Source organism: Alligator sinensis, unplaced genomic scaffold (genome assembly GCF_000455745.1).
Source record: "Alligator sinensis unplaced genomic scaffold, ASM45574v1 scaffold957_1, whole genome shotgun sequence".
Lineage (NCBI taxonomy): Eukaryota > Metazoa > Chordata > Crocodylia > Alligatoridae > Alligator > Alligator sinensis.
This window is the reverse complement of record NW_005842039.1, coordinates 177,995-191,385: the sequence shown is the minus strand read 5'-3', so window position 1 is coordinate 191,385 and position 13,391 is coordinate 177,995. Positions and strand designations below refer to the sequence as shown.

General features: G+C 42.4%; 1 protein-coding gene across 8 annotated transcripts in view; it reads right to left on the bottom strand.

Annotated features, from left to right (window-relative positions):
• Positions 1-13,391, bottom strand: part of BICD1 (BICD cargo adaptor 1) — a 273,364-nt gene that overhangs the window by 178,571 nt on the left and 81,402 nt on the right. The gene's annotated exons all lie outside the window — the stretch shown is intronic.

The window sequence follows — 13,391 nt, the reverse complement described above, 5'->3', positions numbered from 1 at the left end:
TCCTGCTGCCATGGTAACTTGCAACGGAGGGCTTCTTGACTAACTGCTAGGGCTCTCTCCATAGGCAGTTTCTGCCCTTAAAGGAGCAGGCACCTTAGTGCCCTGCGATGACAGCATAATGCTTAAACGAGCTCACCAGTAAAATAAAATAAATTCTGTACAGTTCCTAAGAAAATTCAAAATCCAGCCAGTCACCCTGAATGAACTGTTTAAGAAAGATGAACACACCTAAATTGAGTTTTTTGGTCACTTTAAGGGGCCACATCATCACTGGGCTGAATAACACAGGTTGTAACATCTAAGGTTACTTTACCTGCACCTCTACCAAACTCATATATATCATCTTCTTAGGGTACTCCTCTGCTCTCTACATTGAACAGATGGGGCAATCTCTACATGAAAGAATGAAAGAACACTGATGTGACATCAGCTCCAGAAAGATACAAAGGACTGTGACAGAACACTTTAACCTCCCTGGACACTCCATCACCATCTTTAGGGTAGCTGTTCTGAGACAACCACCTTTAAAAACTGATTTGAACAGGAATCTGTGAAAGAAGAAATCACCCACAGACTAGGTTGTATTAAGAACGTTTTAAACAGGGACTGGATTCTTCTCATATTACCTGAATTAGTTTGTGACCCGCTTTGTTCCAATGGGATCTTTGTTTGTTGCATCTCCCAGCACTGTTCCCCTCCTCCTTCCCATCTCCCTCTCTCCCTGTCCCTTTCCACCTTTGTATTCAAATCATTCTCTCCATTCTAAACACAGCTGTGTGCATGTCCTTTCATAGCATCTGATGAAGAGAGCTCCATCTCACAAAAGCTTGTGCTATATATGTATCTCTAATTTTATCAGGTGCAAGCCTACCCTGCTTTCTCCTTGACTTTAGGCTATCACAGATAACTATGTCCCTTTAAGCGAAGGCAGCACTGATTCAGCCTTTGATGAGTACATCTAGGCCAGGGGTCAGCAACACTTTTGGGCAGAGTGCCAAAAACACGGGCAATCTTGATTTGTAAGATGTTGGTGTGCCAGGAGTGTACAGTGGAGGAGCTGTGAGAGGCCAAATCCTTGCTGTAGTAGTGCAGCCCCTTCCCTGCCATATGCCCTAAGGTGCACATGCCAAGCAAAATGCCTGCAACATGCCACACTCTGGCACCAGTGCCAGGGGTTGCCTACCCCTGATATAGGACATGTAAGTAGCTAGCTGCCACAAAGCCACCTAGTTTATTAGGCTGCTTGCAGACATGGAAAAAAAAAACCAAATAAATGGCACTTTACTTTAAACTCAGTGTGCTCCTGCACTGAGCCCAGTGCATGCCCAGAAGAGGCATTGTGTTAGTTGCACCCAGCTTTCCCAACATCTGTATAAATTAGGCACTTTAGTTGAGCTTTTTTGGTGTTTTTATCTAATAGCTGATTCACACAGGTGTGTGTGTACACACACACACACACACACACACACACACACACACACACACACATATTAAAGGAGGGGATAAAGCAGATCCAGGATTTTGCAAAGGGAGTGTGGGAGTAAAAACCAGCATTATAGGGATGGCTGTACCTTCCCACTGCCAGCCTCTTCTCTTCTCCTTCACCACCAGTGTGGGCAGACCACACTGCAGGAGCCTCTGCGGATATTGAGTCCCCAAAGCAGGTAAGAATTCTCAACCTTCCCCTCAATGCTCAGAGACGCATCCCTTTTCCTCATCCTACCGACCTCCCCCACCTGCTGTTGCTGCTTTCCCCAATGTCCTGGGAACAGGGGAAGCTCCAGGCCCCTCCTACCAGGCTGCATGGGGACAGTAGCAGTGGCAGCAGCGGCAGCAGGAGAAGGCATGTGGGTTTCTCTTGTCCACACCTGCTCCCATGGGGACCGGGCAGATAAGAGGACTCACTCATTGCCATTGCCACTGCTGCTGTCCCCAGATGAGCCCAGCTCTCACGCAGACAGCTGGAGTGGGCAGGAGAATCTATGGAGCTTTTGCCACCCCCAGGACAGTGGAGAAAGCTGTAGCAGCAGGCAGGGGAGAGGAAGAGGAGAGGACATGCCTCTGAGTATAGAGGTGGAGGGAGGGAGGGAGGGAATTCTCACCTGTTTTGGAGGCTTAGAAAAGTCCCCAGCTGCAGTTCCATATAGCAGTGAAATCTGGATCCACCCCCGTATGTACGTGAGTATGTATGTGTATGCATGTACACACATATGAGTATGCATGTGTATGCATATGTGTGAACACAGTACTTATGTGAAGACAGATCATTAGCAGAGAGACTATATATTCAAATAACATTCAGTACATAACAGAAAGGACCTCCAAGATGGCCTTAGGAGGCCCAGTTCATGAGGAGGCGTGTGCTGCTTATATATTCTCTCCTTTAATGGTTAAATAAAAAGAGGTGAAATATTGTAAACTCCTGTGTATTTTACTACATTTGCAGCTGCCCTTGCTGCTTAACATTTTGGAAGGAATTAGATAATTAAAATCATTTCCAACATCACTTTCAAGAGGGTCAGCCTTAAACACTGCACTTATAAATAGTAATAACATAATTAATATTTCACAGAAGAAATAAAAATGGAGTCTTGATCTGTTTTCCCACAAGAAGATTAGCATTCAGATTAATAATTAAAAATTAATACACATCTGCTCTACAACAAAACACTGTTCTATCAATACATTTGAAAAAGCAAATATCCATCTCATCAGGGAGCCCCATCTGTTGAGACACATGGGGAGAAGTTTAGGGGGAAATCAGTTGTTGTTCCAAACATTCACTTTGTACTAAAGGAGAATGAATGCTGCTAAAGTATAGTCACTGCAGAGCCTACATCTTGCACGCTGTTCATTCAACAACATGTCTGTCTTGAAATGATCCCTGAAAGGCTGACATTGTGCAGCAACATATACAGAACAGCTCACTTGCAAAACTATCTTGTCCGCTTTTTGTGGTTCTGCCTCTGTTGCTATAGTACTATTAGAAATCAATATCTGCAGCAATGAATTTCTGGACAAACCCATAAGATTGCAGCCTCCTTCTATTAGTTCGTTTGCTTTTATTTTTTTTTACTTAGCATCTAAAGAGTGGCTTATTACAGTTCTTTCCCATTTTAAATTTTATGCAAAGTTCTGAATCCCAAATAAAAGCAACTTCTTTTGCCATGTGGGCACTGTGACACTTTTTGGAAATGGTCCATCTTGAACAAAAATTGTATTCAAGTGACTACTTGAACAATAAGCTCTATTGTATCATTATGACCACAGCCAATTGCTATTTCAGGGTCATCAATGATTTGACCGGTTCTGAGCAACTGTTCTGAATACAGTCCTCCTTTAAAGTTCTCTCTCTATTTGCTTGATATATATCTATAGAACAGACAATAAGGCAGAAAGAAACTCAAGTAGGTAGAGTGTGCTCTGGAAAGCAATCTATGTGAAACATATATGGGAAACTACCTCCTATCTGGGATCATTTGTGCCCAGTCATATTAAATAGATACAGTTGTATGTATGGGATACTCACAAGGCAGTGGGGGTTGAGGCTTTCCAGCACCCCATCCTTGCCTTTCATCAAGGATGCATAGGTGTGGCATTTCTTGGAGACTTCCCTGCCACAGACAGCCCCATCACACCATCCCACCCCAGCAGGGTGCAGTTTCAGTTCTTACCCAGGACCTGGAACCTCCTCCATCCCCATAGTTCCTACCCTGATCACCAGGTGTTCCAGGAGCTGCTCTCCTCAGACTGTGCAGTGTTGCTCCACTGGCTCCCTAGATGTAACTGCCAGCTCAGCTCCTAGGGCCTGGGCTTAAACCCTGGCTACCCAGCCCTCATCCAATCTGGGGGGGCCCCTTGTGGTCATGTGAATGCCTAATTGGGCCTAACCACACCTGCCAGCGGCTCCACAGCCTGCTCAAACCCCTTGAAGTGGTGGGCACCAAAGTTTCCCTGTCACACAGGGTGATCCACTTTTTTCTAAGTTCTAAAACTGCAAGCTGTATCAACATGACTTATGGATATAGTATAGTTCTAAAATAACATAAATGCATTTGTTTCAATAAAAAGTTATACTGTTCCCTGTTGCACTTTGAAATTCATTTCTACTAGATAGGTATACACTTTAAATACTTATCCTTTTAGCTCTGTAATTTAAACTCTACTAGCTAATATTGTTTTTCAGAGGAGAAAACAACATATTGTTATAATTTGCATAAAGATAACTAGGTATTTTGGTCACTCTACCAGTTCATGAAAATCCACAGCAAGAGGCCTAACCCCCTTCTTCTCATCTGTTTAGCCTTTCTAAAATCACCACTATTATTTTTCCTGCTTGAAATGTGGTAGGCACCTAATCAAAACTTCACTCCCTTAACATTAAGTAGGGTATAAACACACAGCAGAAACATATAGCCCCAACTCTCACAGCAACTAAAACATGTCTGTTCTATGATATACTTGGTTACCTAACCCTGATTCTCCATGTTTTGCTTTGCAACTAGAAACTCTTTGCCATATACCATACTGAGATATTGCCTAACAAATGTACCATTTTTAGTGGAATTTTATGGCTGCAACTGACTTGAAGAACTGAATCCCTTAAGATGCAGTCAGATCACGTTTTCCCTCCCACCTCTGATATTAAAAATGCAAAACATATACAAATGAAAGAAAATTCTTGGTAATTCCTTCAGGAGAAAATTAATGCATCCAGCAACGGTCTAATCTGGAAAGCTTCCTCTGTAGAACCACTTAATGAATCAATGTCCCTTGATATTTCCAAGAAGCCATGTGCAGATTGCTTTGGTATCTTTAATTAATTCCAGAGTCTAGAGCAAACAACCGGAGATTTGCAATCGCTGCATGTGCATAGACTTGACTCATTTGAAAATAATGTGCTAAGAGCATCTTATTATGTTTTAAATATTCTTTTATGATTCACCCTGTATTAAACATCTCTCATTCAGTTATATTATCCTGCTATTAATGACATACACAGTTAATGTTCTATATAGTGTTATTGCTATGGCTTGTAAGAGAAAGTAAAATCTATAACGACCTGGATTCTCTCCTCAGTTACGCCCCTTCAGCTCCAATAAAGACAGCAGGTTTGCGCTGATGCATTCAACAGCAGAACTGGTCCAGTTTTGTTTAATTCATCTAAGATTTCTTCATCACCACACAAAAGAATGCAGGCTCATTAAACCTAAAATAATTTCTGAGCCAATGGAAAGACTCTCATTGGTTTCAATGGGCTTTGTTTTGGATCAGGCAATGAATTTACAGAGCAGTTTACCAGAGAGATGAGTTACTTGAAGATCTTATCAAGAAAAGATAGTTAATTACCAAAAAAAGAAAAAGAGGGATATGAGAATATATTCAGTTAGCCAGCTTCCTTCTGGAATGCTGAAAACCCAGAAAATATTCCCTCTGCCAGTGTTGACTGCGATTGCCTTTAAATGTAGAACTGAAAAAGTATCCATTTGCTAGGATGTAACAGTCACAGAACAAGCATCAGGATGCCAACTGGTCTCTTCTTTACATGGCAGCTAGAAGTAAGTCTAAACAAAATTTGCTTTCAGAAACCACCCCCTTACTTCACAGTACATAGTGGTTTGGATAATACGGTGCGCAGTGCTAAAATGTCTTGGGGTTTTGACTCTGCAACACCATGCACACATAAAAAGATAAACTACCTAGCTTTAGAGGAAAAAAACATCCTAGAATTTGTCCATTTTCATCTAAAATAAAATAACTGGCTATAAACAGAAACTTACATCTTTCTTGTTACTCCAAAACATAATTCATGCACATTTGAAATGGTACCTAGGTGTGAATTTTTGCTAATAGCAGGATTGGTGTTGAAAAACTAAAATTCAGCTGCTCAGCCCTAGTAATAACCTGGTTCCCAAACACCAGGCTTATAACAACTCTAGTAAATGCTCTATCGCTATATTCTGCCAAATTCTGCTTTAATTAAACGTGATCATGACTTGCATCAAAGTTCCTTTCAGAAAGTAAAAAAAGAATTTTTGACATTCAAGGTGAATATTTCCGGTAAGATACTTAACAGCATATAAGATTTTATCAGCTTGTGATTACATTCTATTTGTAGAAAGAACATTCATAAGATGTTAGGATATTAACCTTGAGTGAGCCACACCTATAGTAAATGCTATTACAATAGCACTTCATATACAGTCCTAGTTCATCAAATGGATTAAAAATTCCTGTCCATTATAGCTCCTTTATGATGGCAGAATGGTGTTCCATTAACAAATAATAATGTTACTCTTGAAAAAGAGAATGGGAATTTACTAAAGAAGAGAAAAAAAAACCCCAGAAAGCACAGTACTTATATGTGAAGACAGATGAAAGGTAAGTGCCATTTCAAGAATTACTCCTATCCAAAAGCTATCAGGATAATTTTGGAGGTACTGCCCCATCTTTTGTAAGAATAAACTGAAAAAAATTTACAGAAAGAAGATAATGGAAGTTCATTTCAGTATCTAGGATAACACTGTTCTTTATTAGAACTCCTCTTGTAAAAAGAACAAAGAAGGCACAAGTAACTAAAAGAAAAGTTTCTCCAAGAAAAACTGATATGCAGGATGCCGTCCACAAGTTAAATGCTTTTTAGAATAAACTGGCATCAGCCTTTCCTAGGCAATAAAATTTCTGCCATACTGTAGTACTTTTCAGTAGAAGATATAATTTTTGAGAATTTAATTCAAATTTACCAGTAGTAAGTCCCACAGCCCCTTGCTAGGATATGCATTATCCTTGTTCCACAGTTAAGACTACTAATGGCCAGAAAGGTGAAGAGATGTCATAGCATTCACCCTGAGTCAGTCAAAAAAGAACCCAGGTTTCCTGACTTAGTGTGCTATTTAACTCTTGCTTCTTGAAGCTTCTGACCTTTCTGGACTACATGCAGCTGTAAACATAGTTCACTATTCAAAGAGAGAAGCAGCTCCCATTGAAGAATTATGAAGTAGGTATTCTATGGTGGGCTTGGATCCACATGTTTCCTGGACAAAGAGGATGAGATCTTCATTTATGGCCCTCTCTACATATGCAGGTAAAAGCACGATTGGATATAATGCGCAATCCACACAATTGCACCTCCTACCATGGTATATGTGCATGGCAGGAGATGCAACTGTGGGATCATGCATTAGATCTAATCAGGTCTTATTGCTGATGTAGGGGGAGTCCGATCCTGCGTCCCGCCTGCAATGGCAAGAAGTAGGCTCATCTCTGGGAGCCCCCTTTACTGAGGTGCAGGGATTCTTGGTCCTGGCTGCTCATGGGGTGTAGCTGTGGGACACTCAGCCCCAAGAGACATGGGGTGCTACTGCAGTCTCTCAGCCATGGAGATACGTGGAGCGCTCCACAGCTGGGAGATCACAATGGCTGGGAGATTGCAGCAGCTGCAGTCTCATAGCTGTAGATGGCCTACACATGCAAATTAAAGCTGGATAAAAAACAGCTATAAAGTTATTACATGTTTTCAAACAATAACTTTATAGCTAGTTGGACCTTTTTAAGGCATAATAGTTAATTTGCACGTGTAGCCAGTCTAAATTTATTGCACAATTTAGAAGGTAGTTGTGCAATATAGATATAACCTGTAGAGGGTGGCCTATGCCACAACTCTGCTTGGAGAAGGGGAAAGAGAATCATAGAAAATTAGGGTTGGAAGGGACCCCAGGAAGTCATCTAGTCCAATCCCCTGCTCAAAGCAGGACGATCAGCGCTACTAAGAACATACTATGTGAGATGCACCAGAGAGAGAGGAATGCATTCCCCACCGTGCCCCAGGATAAAGTTCTGAGCCACCAAGAACAACATTCCTGCATGCTAAAATATCAACCAGAGCTGGGGTAGATCCAGTGAGGTTGCAGTGGTACGGATGCAGCCCTATCTTCACCCCACTTCTGCCACTGTCTTGGTCGTTGGCTAAGCCTGGGCACAGACTTTGCCCCAGAGCTTCTCCTTCCCTGCTCTGGTCATGGGCTGTGACAGCGGTGTGTGCCAGGCTCAGCCAGACAGAGGCAATGGTGGTACATAGGTACCTCTTTTCACCACCCACTCCCTGCCCACCCCTCTTCTAGATATGCTCAAATGGCCAGAAGTAGGTGCTGGAAGGAGGAAGGATTGAATGAGCAAGTATATGTTTTACGACTGGGAAGACTACTTCACCTCTAGTGTAAGGCAGAATGGCTCCAAGGGCTGTTCAATCCTGTGCTATTTATGAGACTACCTAAGTGCAGCATGCAGGAGATAGAACTTTTCAACCTCTAGCACACCCCTAACACCATGGAGCTAGAGACCATGGAGCTAGAGGGTTTACTATAGCTAGGAATCCCTCCATACCAGGGGACACCCTAACTAACCAGACAGGCAACTTGAAGCCTTCTCTGTGATGCAGTTTCATTCATCCACAGGCTCTGATTCCAAGTCAGTTACCACACTCAGCCCAGTAAACTTTTTGGGAGCAATCAAGGTGAAAACCAAGTAAAATACAGGAGAAATATTTTCTAAACTGACTGCACAGGCAGGAAGATGCTTTGGAAGAACCACTGCCAGAACACATTAGGATCAGCTCCCTGAATGACAGCACTAAGAAGTTATCGTGTCAAAGCAAGGAGAGTAAAAAGAGACTTAGCATGGATGTGAGCAGGCCCCCACATATAACTCCAGTCTCTGAGAGAGACAGCTTCCCTATGCTCCTACAGCTGACAAAGCATGTTAGTTGCTAACACTGATCTATAGTATTATAGCATTACTCTTCCATAGTTACTGAATTGCTATATAACAATGTTCTATCATGAAAACCTGGCCCAGAAGCCAAGCCAAGAATGCAACGGGGCTGCACAAATGGAAGATTTTAACCTATGGAACAAACGTTCTTTACATTCCCTTACATGTCTGAAGTATAATACTCCACTTCCTCCCCCTGTTCTCAGGATTCTTATGCACCGAGTAGATGCAATGCAGTGATATCCCCAAAGATATGAAACAGTCTAATTTTAGGCCCACTTGCAGAACTGAGGCTTTGCAGTGATTGCCTCTGACAAGGTAATCCTGGGTTTTGTTAGATCCAGGCTGACAGCTTTCACTGCTGTTGGCTTCCCTGCCCTGGGCATCCTCTGTGTCCTTCTGGCAGTGCCCTCTATGGTTTTCATCACCTTCATGGTCCTGAGTTCTTCCAGGATTTGATCTTCATAATATGTGTGGATCCAAGTGCTAATTAACATGGGAGAGCTTTGGGCTTGAGCCCTGGATTCTTTACTGCTGAAAGCTTGCTGAGGATTTGCTAAAGATATCTCTTGAGGCAATGTCATTCAAAGCCCTTTTGCTGTTTCAGCTAATTCCACCATAGCAGCTTCACCCCGTCATCCTGTCTTTCCTTTATTGAGAGGCTGACAGAATTAATTTAAAAATAGGTTTGATAAAAAAGCAGGAGAGCTGAAGATTGGATCCCTGTGTCCTGTGCTCAGTCAAATCTACCCCACATTCTGGGAACTTGATGACAATCAGGTTGCTTTGCTCAGATTTAATAAAATTCACACTCATCCTTTAAGGCCCTTGTAACCAAAAAATTTTTCTGTGTTTTAACTACCCACAGCACTACTGCTAGAACTGGAAATATAGACAGTAGCAGAAGGACTCTGTGACTTCAAGGGAATATTATGCCTCTGCTTGCTGGCTTCCTTGACAAGGCTTTGAAGTCCTTACAGGAGGTTCAGTTCAGAAAACTGTCAAAAGAGTCTCAGTGAGTCATGTAGTTGTATAAGAATACATACAATGAAAAACATATAAAAATTATACAGAATGAGGGCTCAACTCAACTCTGACTGCAGTCAACAAAAAGTATCCTTTGATTTTATTCTGAGTTGAGCCAAATCCTACAACATAAACATTGGTGGATCTAGGATTTTGAAAAGGGCGTGCCGTATCATCCCATACAACAAAAAACATTTTTCACCTGGTAAAAAGAAATGAGATGCTTTACTAATATGCTAGGGACCTAGGGTTTAAGATTGAACGGAAAACAAATATAACTTTATTGGAATGAGTAAAAAACAGTCTGCAAGACTGTGAAATAGGAGCTACATTAGCAGGACCAACTAACACACAGCAGAATCGCAGAAGAAAGCCAAACTTGATTAGTGGAACATTAAGACTGTTAAAAAAGGAGAGACGGATGTTAACGCCTGTGAAATGAAGAGCTTAGAAGGAATCAGGTAGATTTTAATGAACCATGAAGACAATGGACTTATTCACTGCTGCCTCTGTTGTTGCTACCACTGCCAGGCAGTTGGTTTTAAACTTTGAGTGAACCAGAAATCAGAGAGGTGCAAGTGCATCAGTGCACCCTGCACTGGATCTGCCCCTACACATAAACACTTCCGCACTCAGATCCAGACCAATACTCCACTGAAACTAAAAAACATCCTTACCCTCTTACTCCATGCTGCACTTTTCAATGAAAGAAAGGTCTTCTGGAGAGCTAATAATAACACATTTAAAAATTCTACCCAGAAGGCACTGAAGTTGATCTTTACAATAGAATTCCTCACATTTAAGCCAGACAAACCCTGAAACTTCTGTTTTCTGGTATTCATTATAAAACCCTTTTGAAGTTAGCCTATAAACATCTTTCAGAAAAAATCAAGAACAAATAAACAGGTCAATTTCCCCTTCCAGGCCAAGCAGTCAGCAACATTCAGGACCTGGCTGGGTTGTTTCCTTTAGGAAAAGAACCTGATGATAAAAGTCAGGAATTTCTGTTGCAATCCTGTTTATTTACAGAGAAAAAAGTCCTGTTTCCCTGAACTCATTACAAGTAAACAGCAGAAGGTGTGTTCCTTGCTCTGATGTCCATGTCTGTCACCCCAGAAGCTCCTTGTTCCAAAGGAAACTGTGTCACTCTGCTTCCTCACAGGCCCATAAACAGGACTCCTTCTGTCACTTTCCGCTGACTTTTGCTTCCAATACACAGCTTGCCAAATATTCCCTAGGCCCTGTGTTTGTAAAGTCCCAGTTCAGGTACTGCCAGGTGGCCAATAGCCTTGGGCAGTACAGTTTCCAGCTTAACATCTCTTTCCATACAGTGGGCTGATTGATCCACTTGGCATGAAAGCAAGTGGTGAGCATCTTCATCAGCTTTCACAAAGTCTGTGATCAAAGACCTGCCTGATTAAAATATTTTAACACAATTTTTTATAGTCCTAAGAAAATACAGTAATTGTCTCTCACTCAGAACTAACAGTACCCTGTGGTTAGCCAGTAAATCTTCTAGGATAAATGTGGTAGCGTTAGAGTGATGTAGCCACAATGATCCAGGAATTATGTGAGAGGCAAGGATTTCTTAGGGTGATACCTTTTACTGGATCAACTGCATAGTTAGGATTGTTTGATAAGATGTTAAATACAAGACATTCTTCTTCAGATCACTATCCCATTCTATCCTAACTATGCAGTTGGTCCAGTAAAAGACACCACCCTGGGAATTACTTTAGGATAAAATGACATATTTCAATACTTTAATACATTTTCTGAAGCATCCCCAAAATGTATTAATTGTCATTTATGACTGTAGGCAGAGCTGGTAACACTGCCTCTAGTAAAGACTGCCTGACACTTTCCATCATATGACCCATTTTTCAGATATTTATAACTCGGAAAAATTACAAAAATGTTCAAGCTAAATTTTTCTATGCTGTCTTGCTTGAGTCCAATTATGCTTGAGAGGTTTCTGCTAAAGTAGTTCAGCTGTTTTCTGAGAAGAAGATTAGGGAAACATACATCAGTTTTGCCCATATTAAAATATTTCTTAGCACCATTCTGTAGGGCAGCTCTAGCACAAGCACATCCATGATTTCGTGCATGGACTTCAAATTCAACAAAAGGATCGCTTTGGTGTCAGGGACATGACTTTTGGTGCCAGAAAATTTGCCATGGTTCAGTCCAGGATTCCGATAATGCCATTTTGAACATGTTCTATAAAGGCAAGTAAACACTGCACCCTTGCTCCACAGATCCTATGTGCATACATCACCCCAAAAGCTAGATACAGACATTCAAAAAGCCTCAGGTGGAATCAATCTAAATTACATGGTTTTCTGTAAGTGGTGTAGTTGAGATTGGTAGTCAACAGAACACATCCTTTGGTTGGGGGTAAATCTTAGACCAGGTTCTGCCATTTTTAAACTAGTGTTCTGTTATGGGTATAGACCGGTTTCCAGTCACTTATACCAGTAAAAGTATAATGTCTGTACCTGGCTAGAGAGGCTGAGCACATTTCCTCTGGGGGGCTAACAGGGCTAAGCAGAGATTTCCCTGCAGTTGCTTCTTCCACCTGTAGTGCAGAGCAGGGATGCTGTCTTCTCAGTGCAGCTTGGAGGGGAAAGAGGGCAACAATAGCTAACAGGAATGCTGAGGCGTGAAAAATGGGGGAGTTTGCAGGAATGAAAAGACAGGATGGAAGTGGGGGGGGCTTGTGGACAGAAGCAGAAAAGACAGGTGTAGTAGCCTAAGAAGGAGAAAGAGAGAGGAGCAAGACATTGGAGGGTTTGGATAGGGGCACAAACAGCCTTCACTCTAGAATTTCCTAACTGTAATGCCTGAATTTGGTATTTTAAACTTTTTAACCTAGTTGTAAGTTGGCTTGCTGGTTGTTTTTTATGCGATAATTTGCTGTTTGTTTCATTCTCAGGGCTCTGTAATATCTAAGACTAAAGAGAATAATTCCCGCAAACAGCTGGAAATTTAAAAGATGCTGAGAAATCCAGAGATAGATGCAGTGTAAACTTGGGATTTCTCTCCCTTTCCTTATTATTGTATGTGTCGCAGAGCACCTCAGTGCCTGCTCCTAGGGAGTAGAAACTGCCAGGGAGAGAGCCCTGGCAGGACATAAGGAGCCCAGATGAGGGTTGCCAGGGTAACGGGCACAGCTGCGGGTTGCCAGGGCAACTAAGGAGAGCCAGCTGCCTGTAGGAGGCAGGGCCTGGCCCTTATAAAGCCCAGGGCTGAGACCAGGCTGGCAGTTCTCTGCCAGCAGCTGGAGAGGCAGGAGCCCCCTTGGCTGAGAGATGGGTAGAAGCCCGATGGCCAGTACAGCTCGTGAGAGCTCCGAAGGTTGGAGTAATGGTGCTAAGTTATAGCCAGGCGGCTTACTTTGTAGTGGTTAGGTGCCATAGGTTTTAGTTGTAGCCAGGAGGCTTGTAGTATGTTTTGTGGTTGGGTATTACACCGGAGGCTTGGGTGAGGCTGTAGGGGTTGGAGGAGGCCTCATAGGGACCCCAGAGGTGTGGGGCCCCTGAGCGCAACCAGTGGGTTGCGGGCGGGGAACAGACCCCGGGTTGTATGCGGGGTAC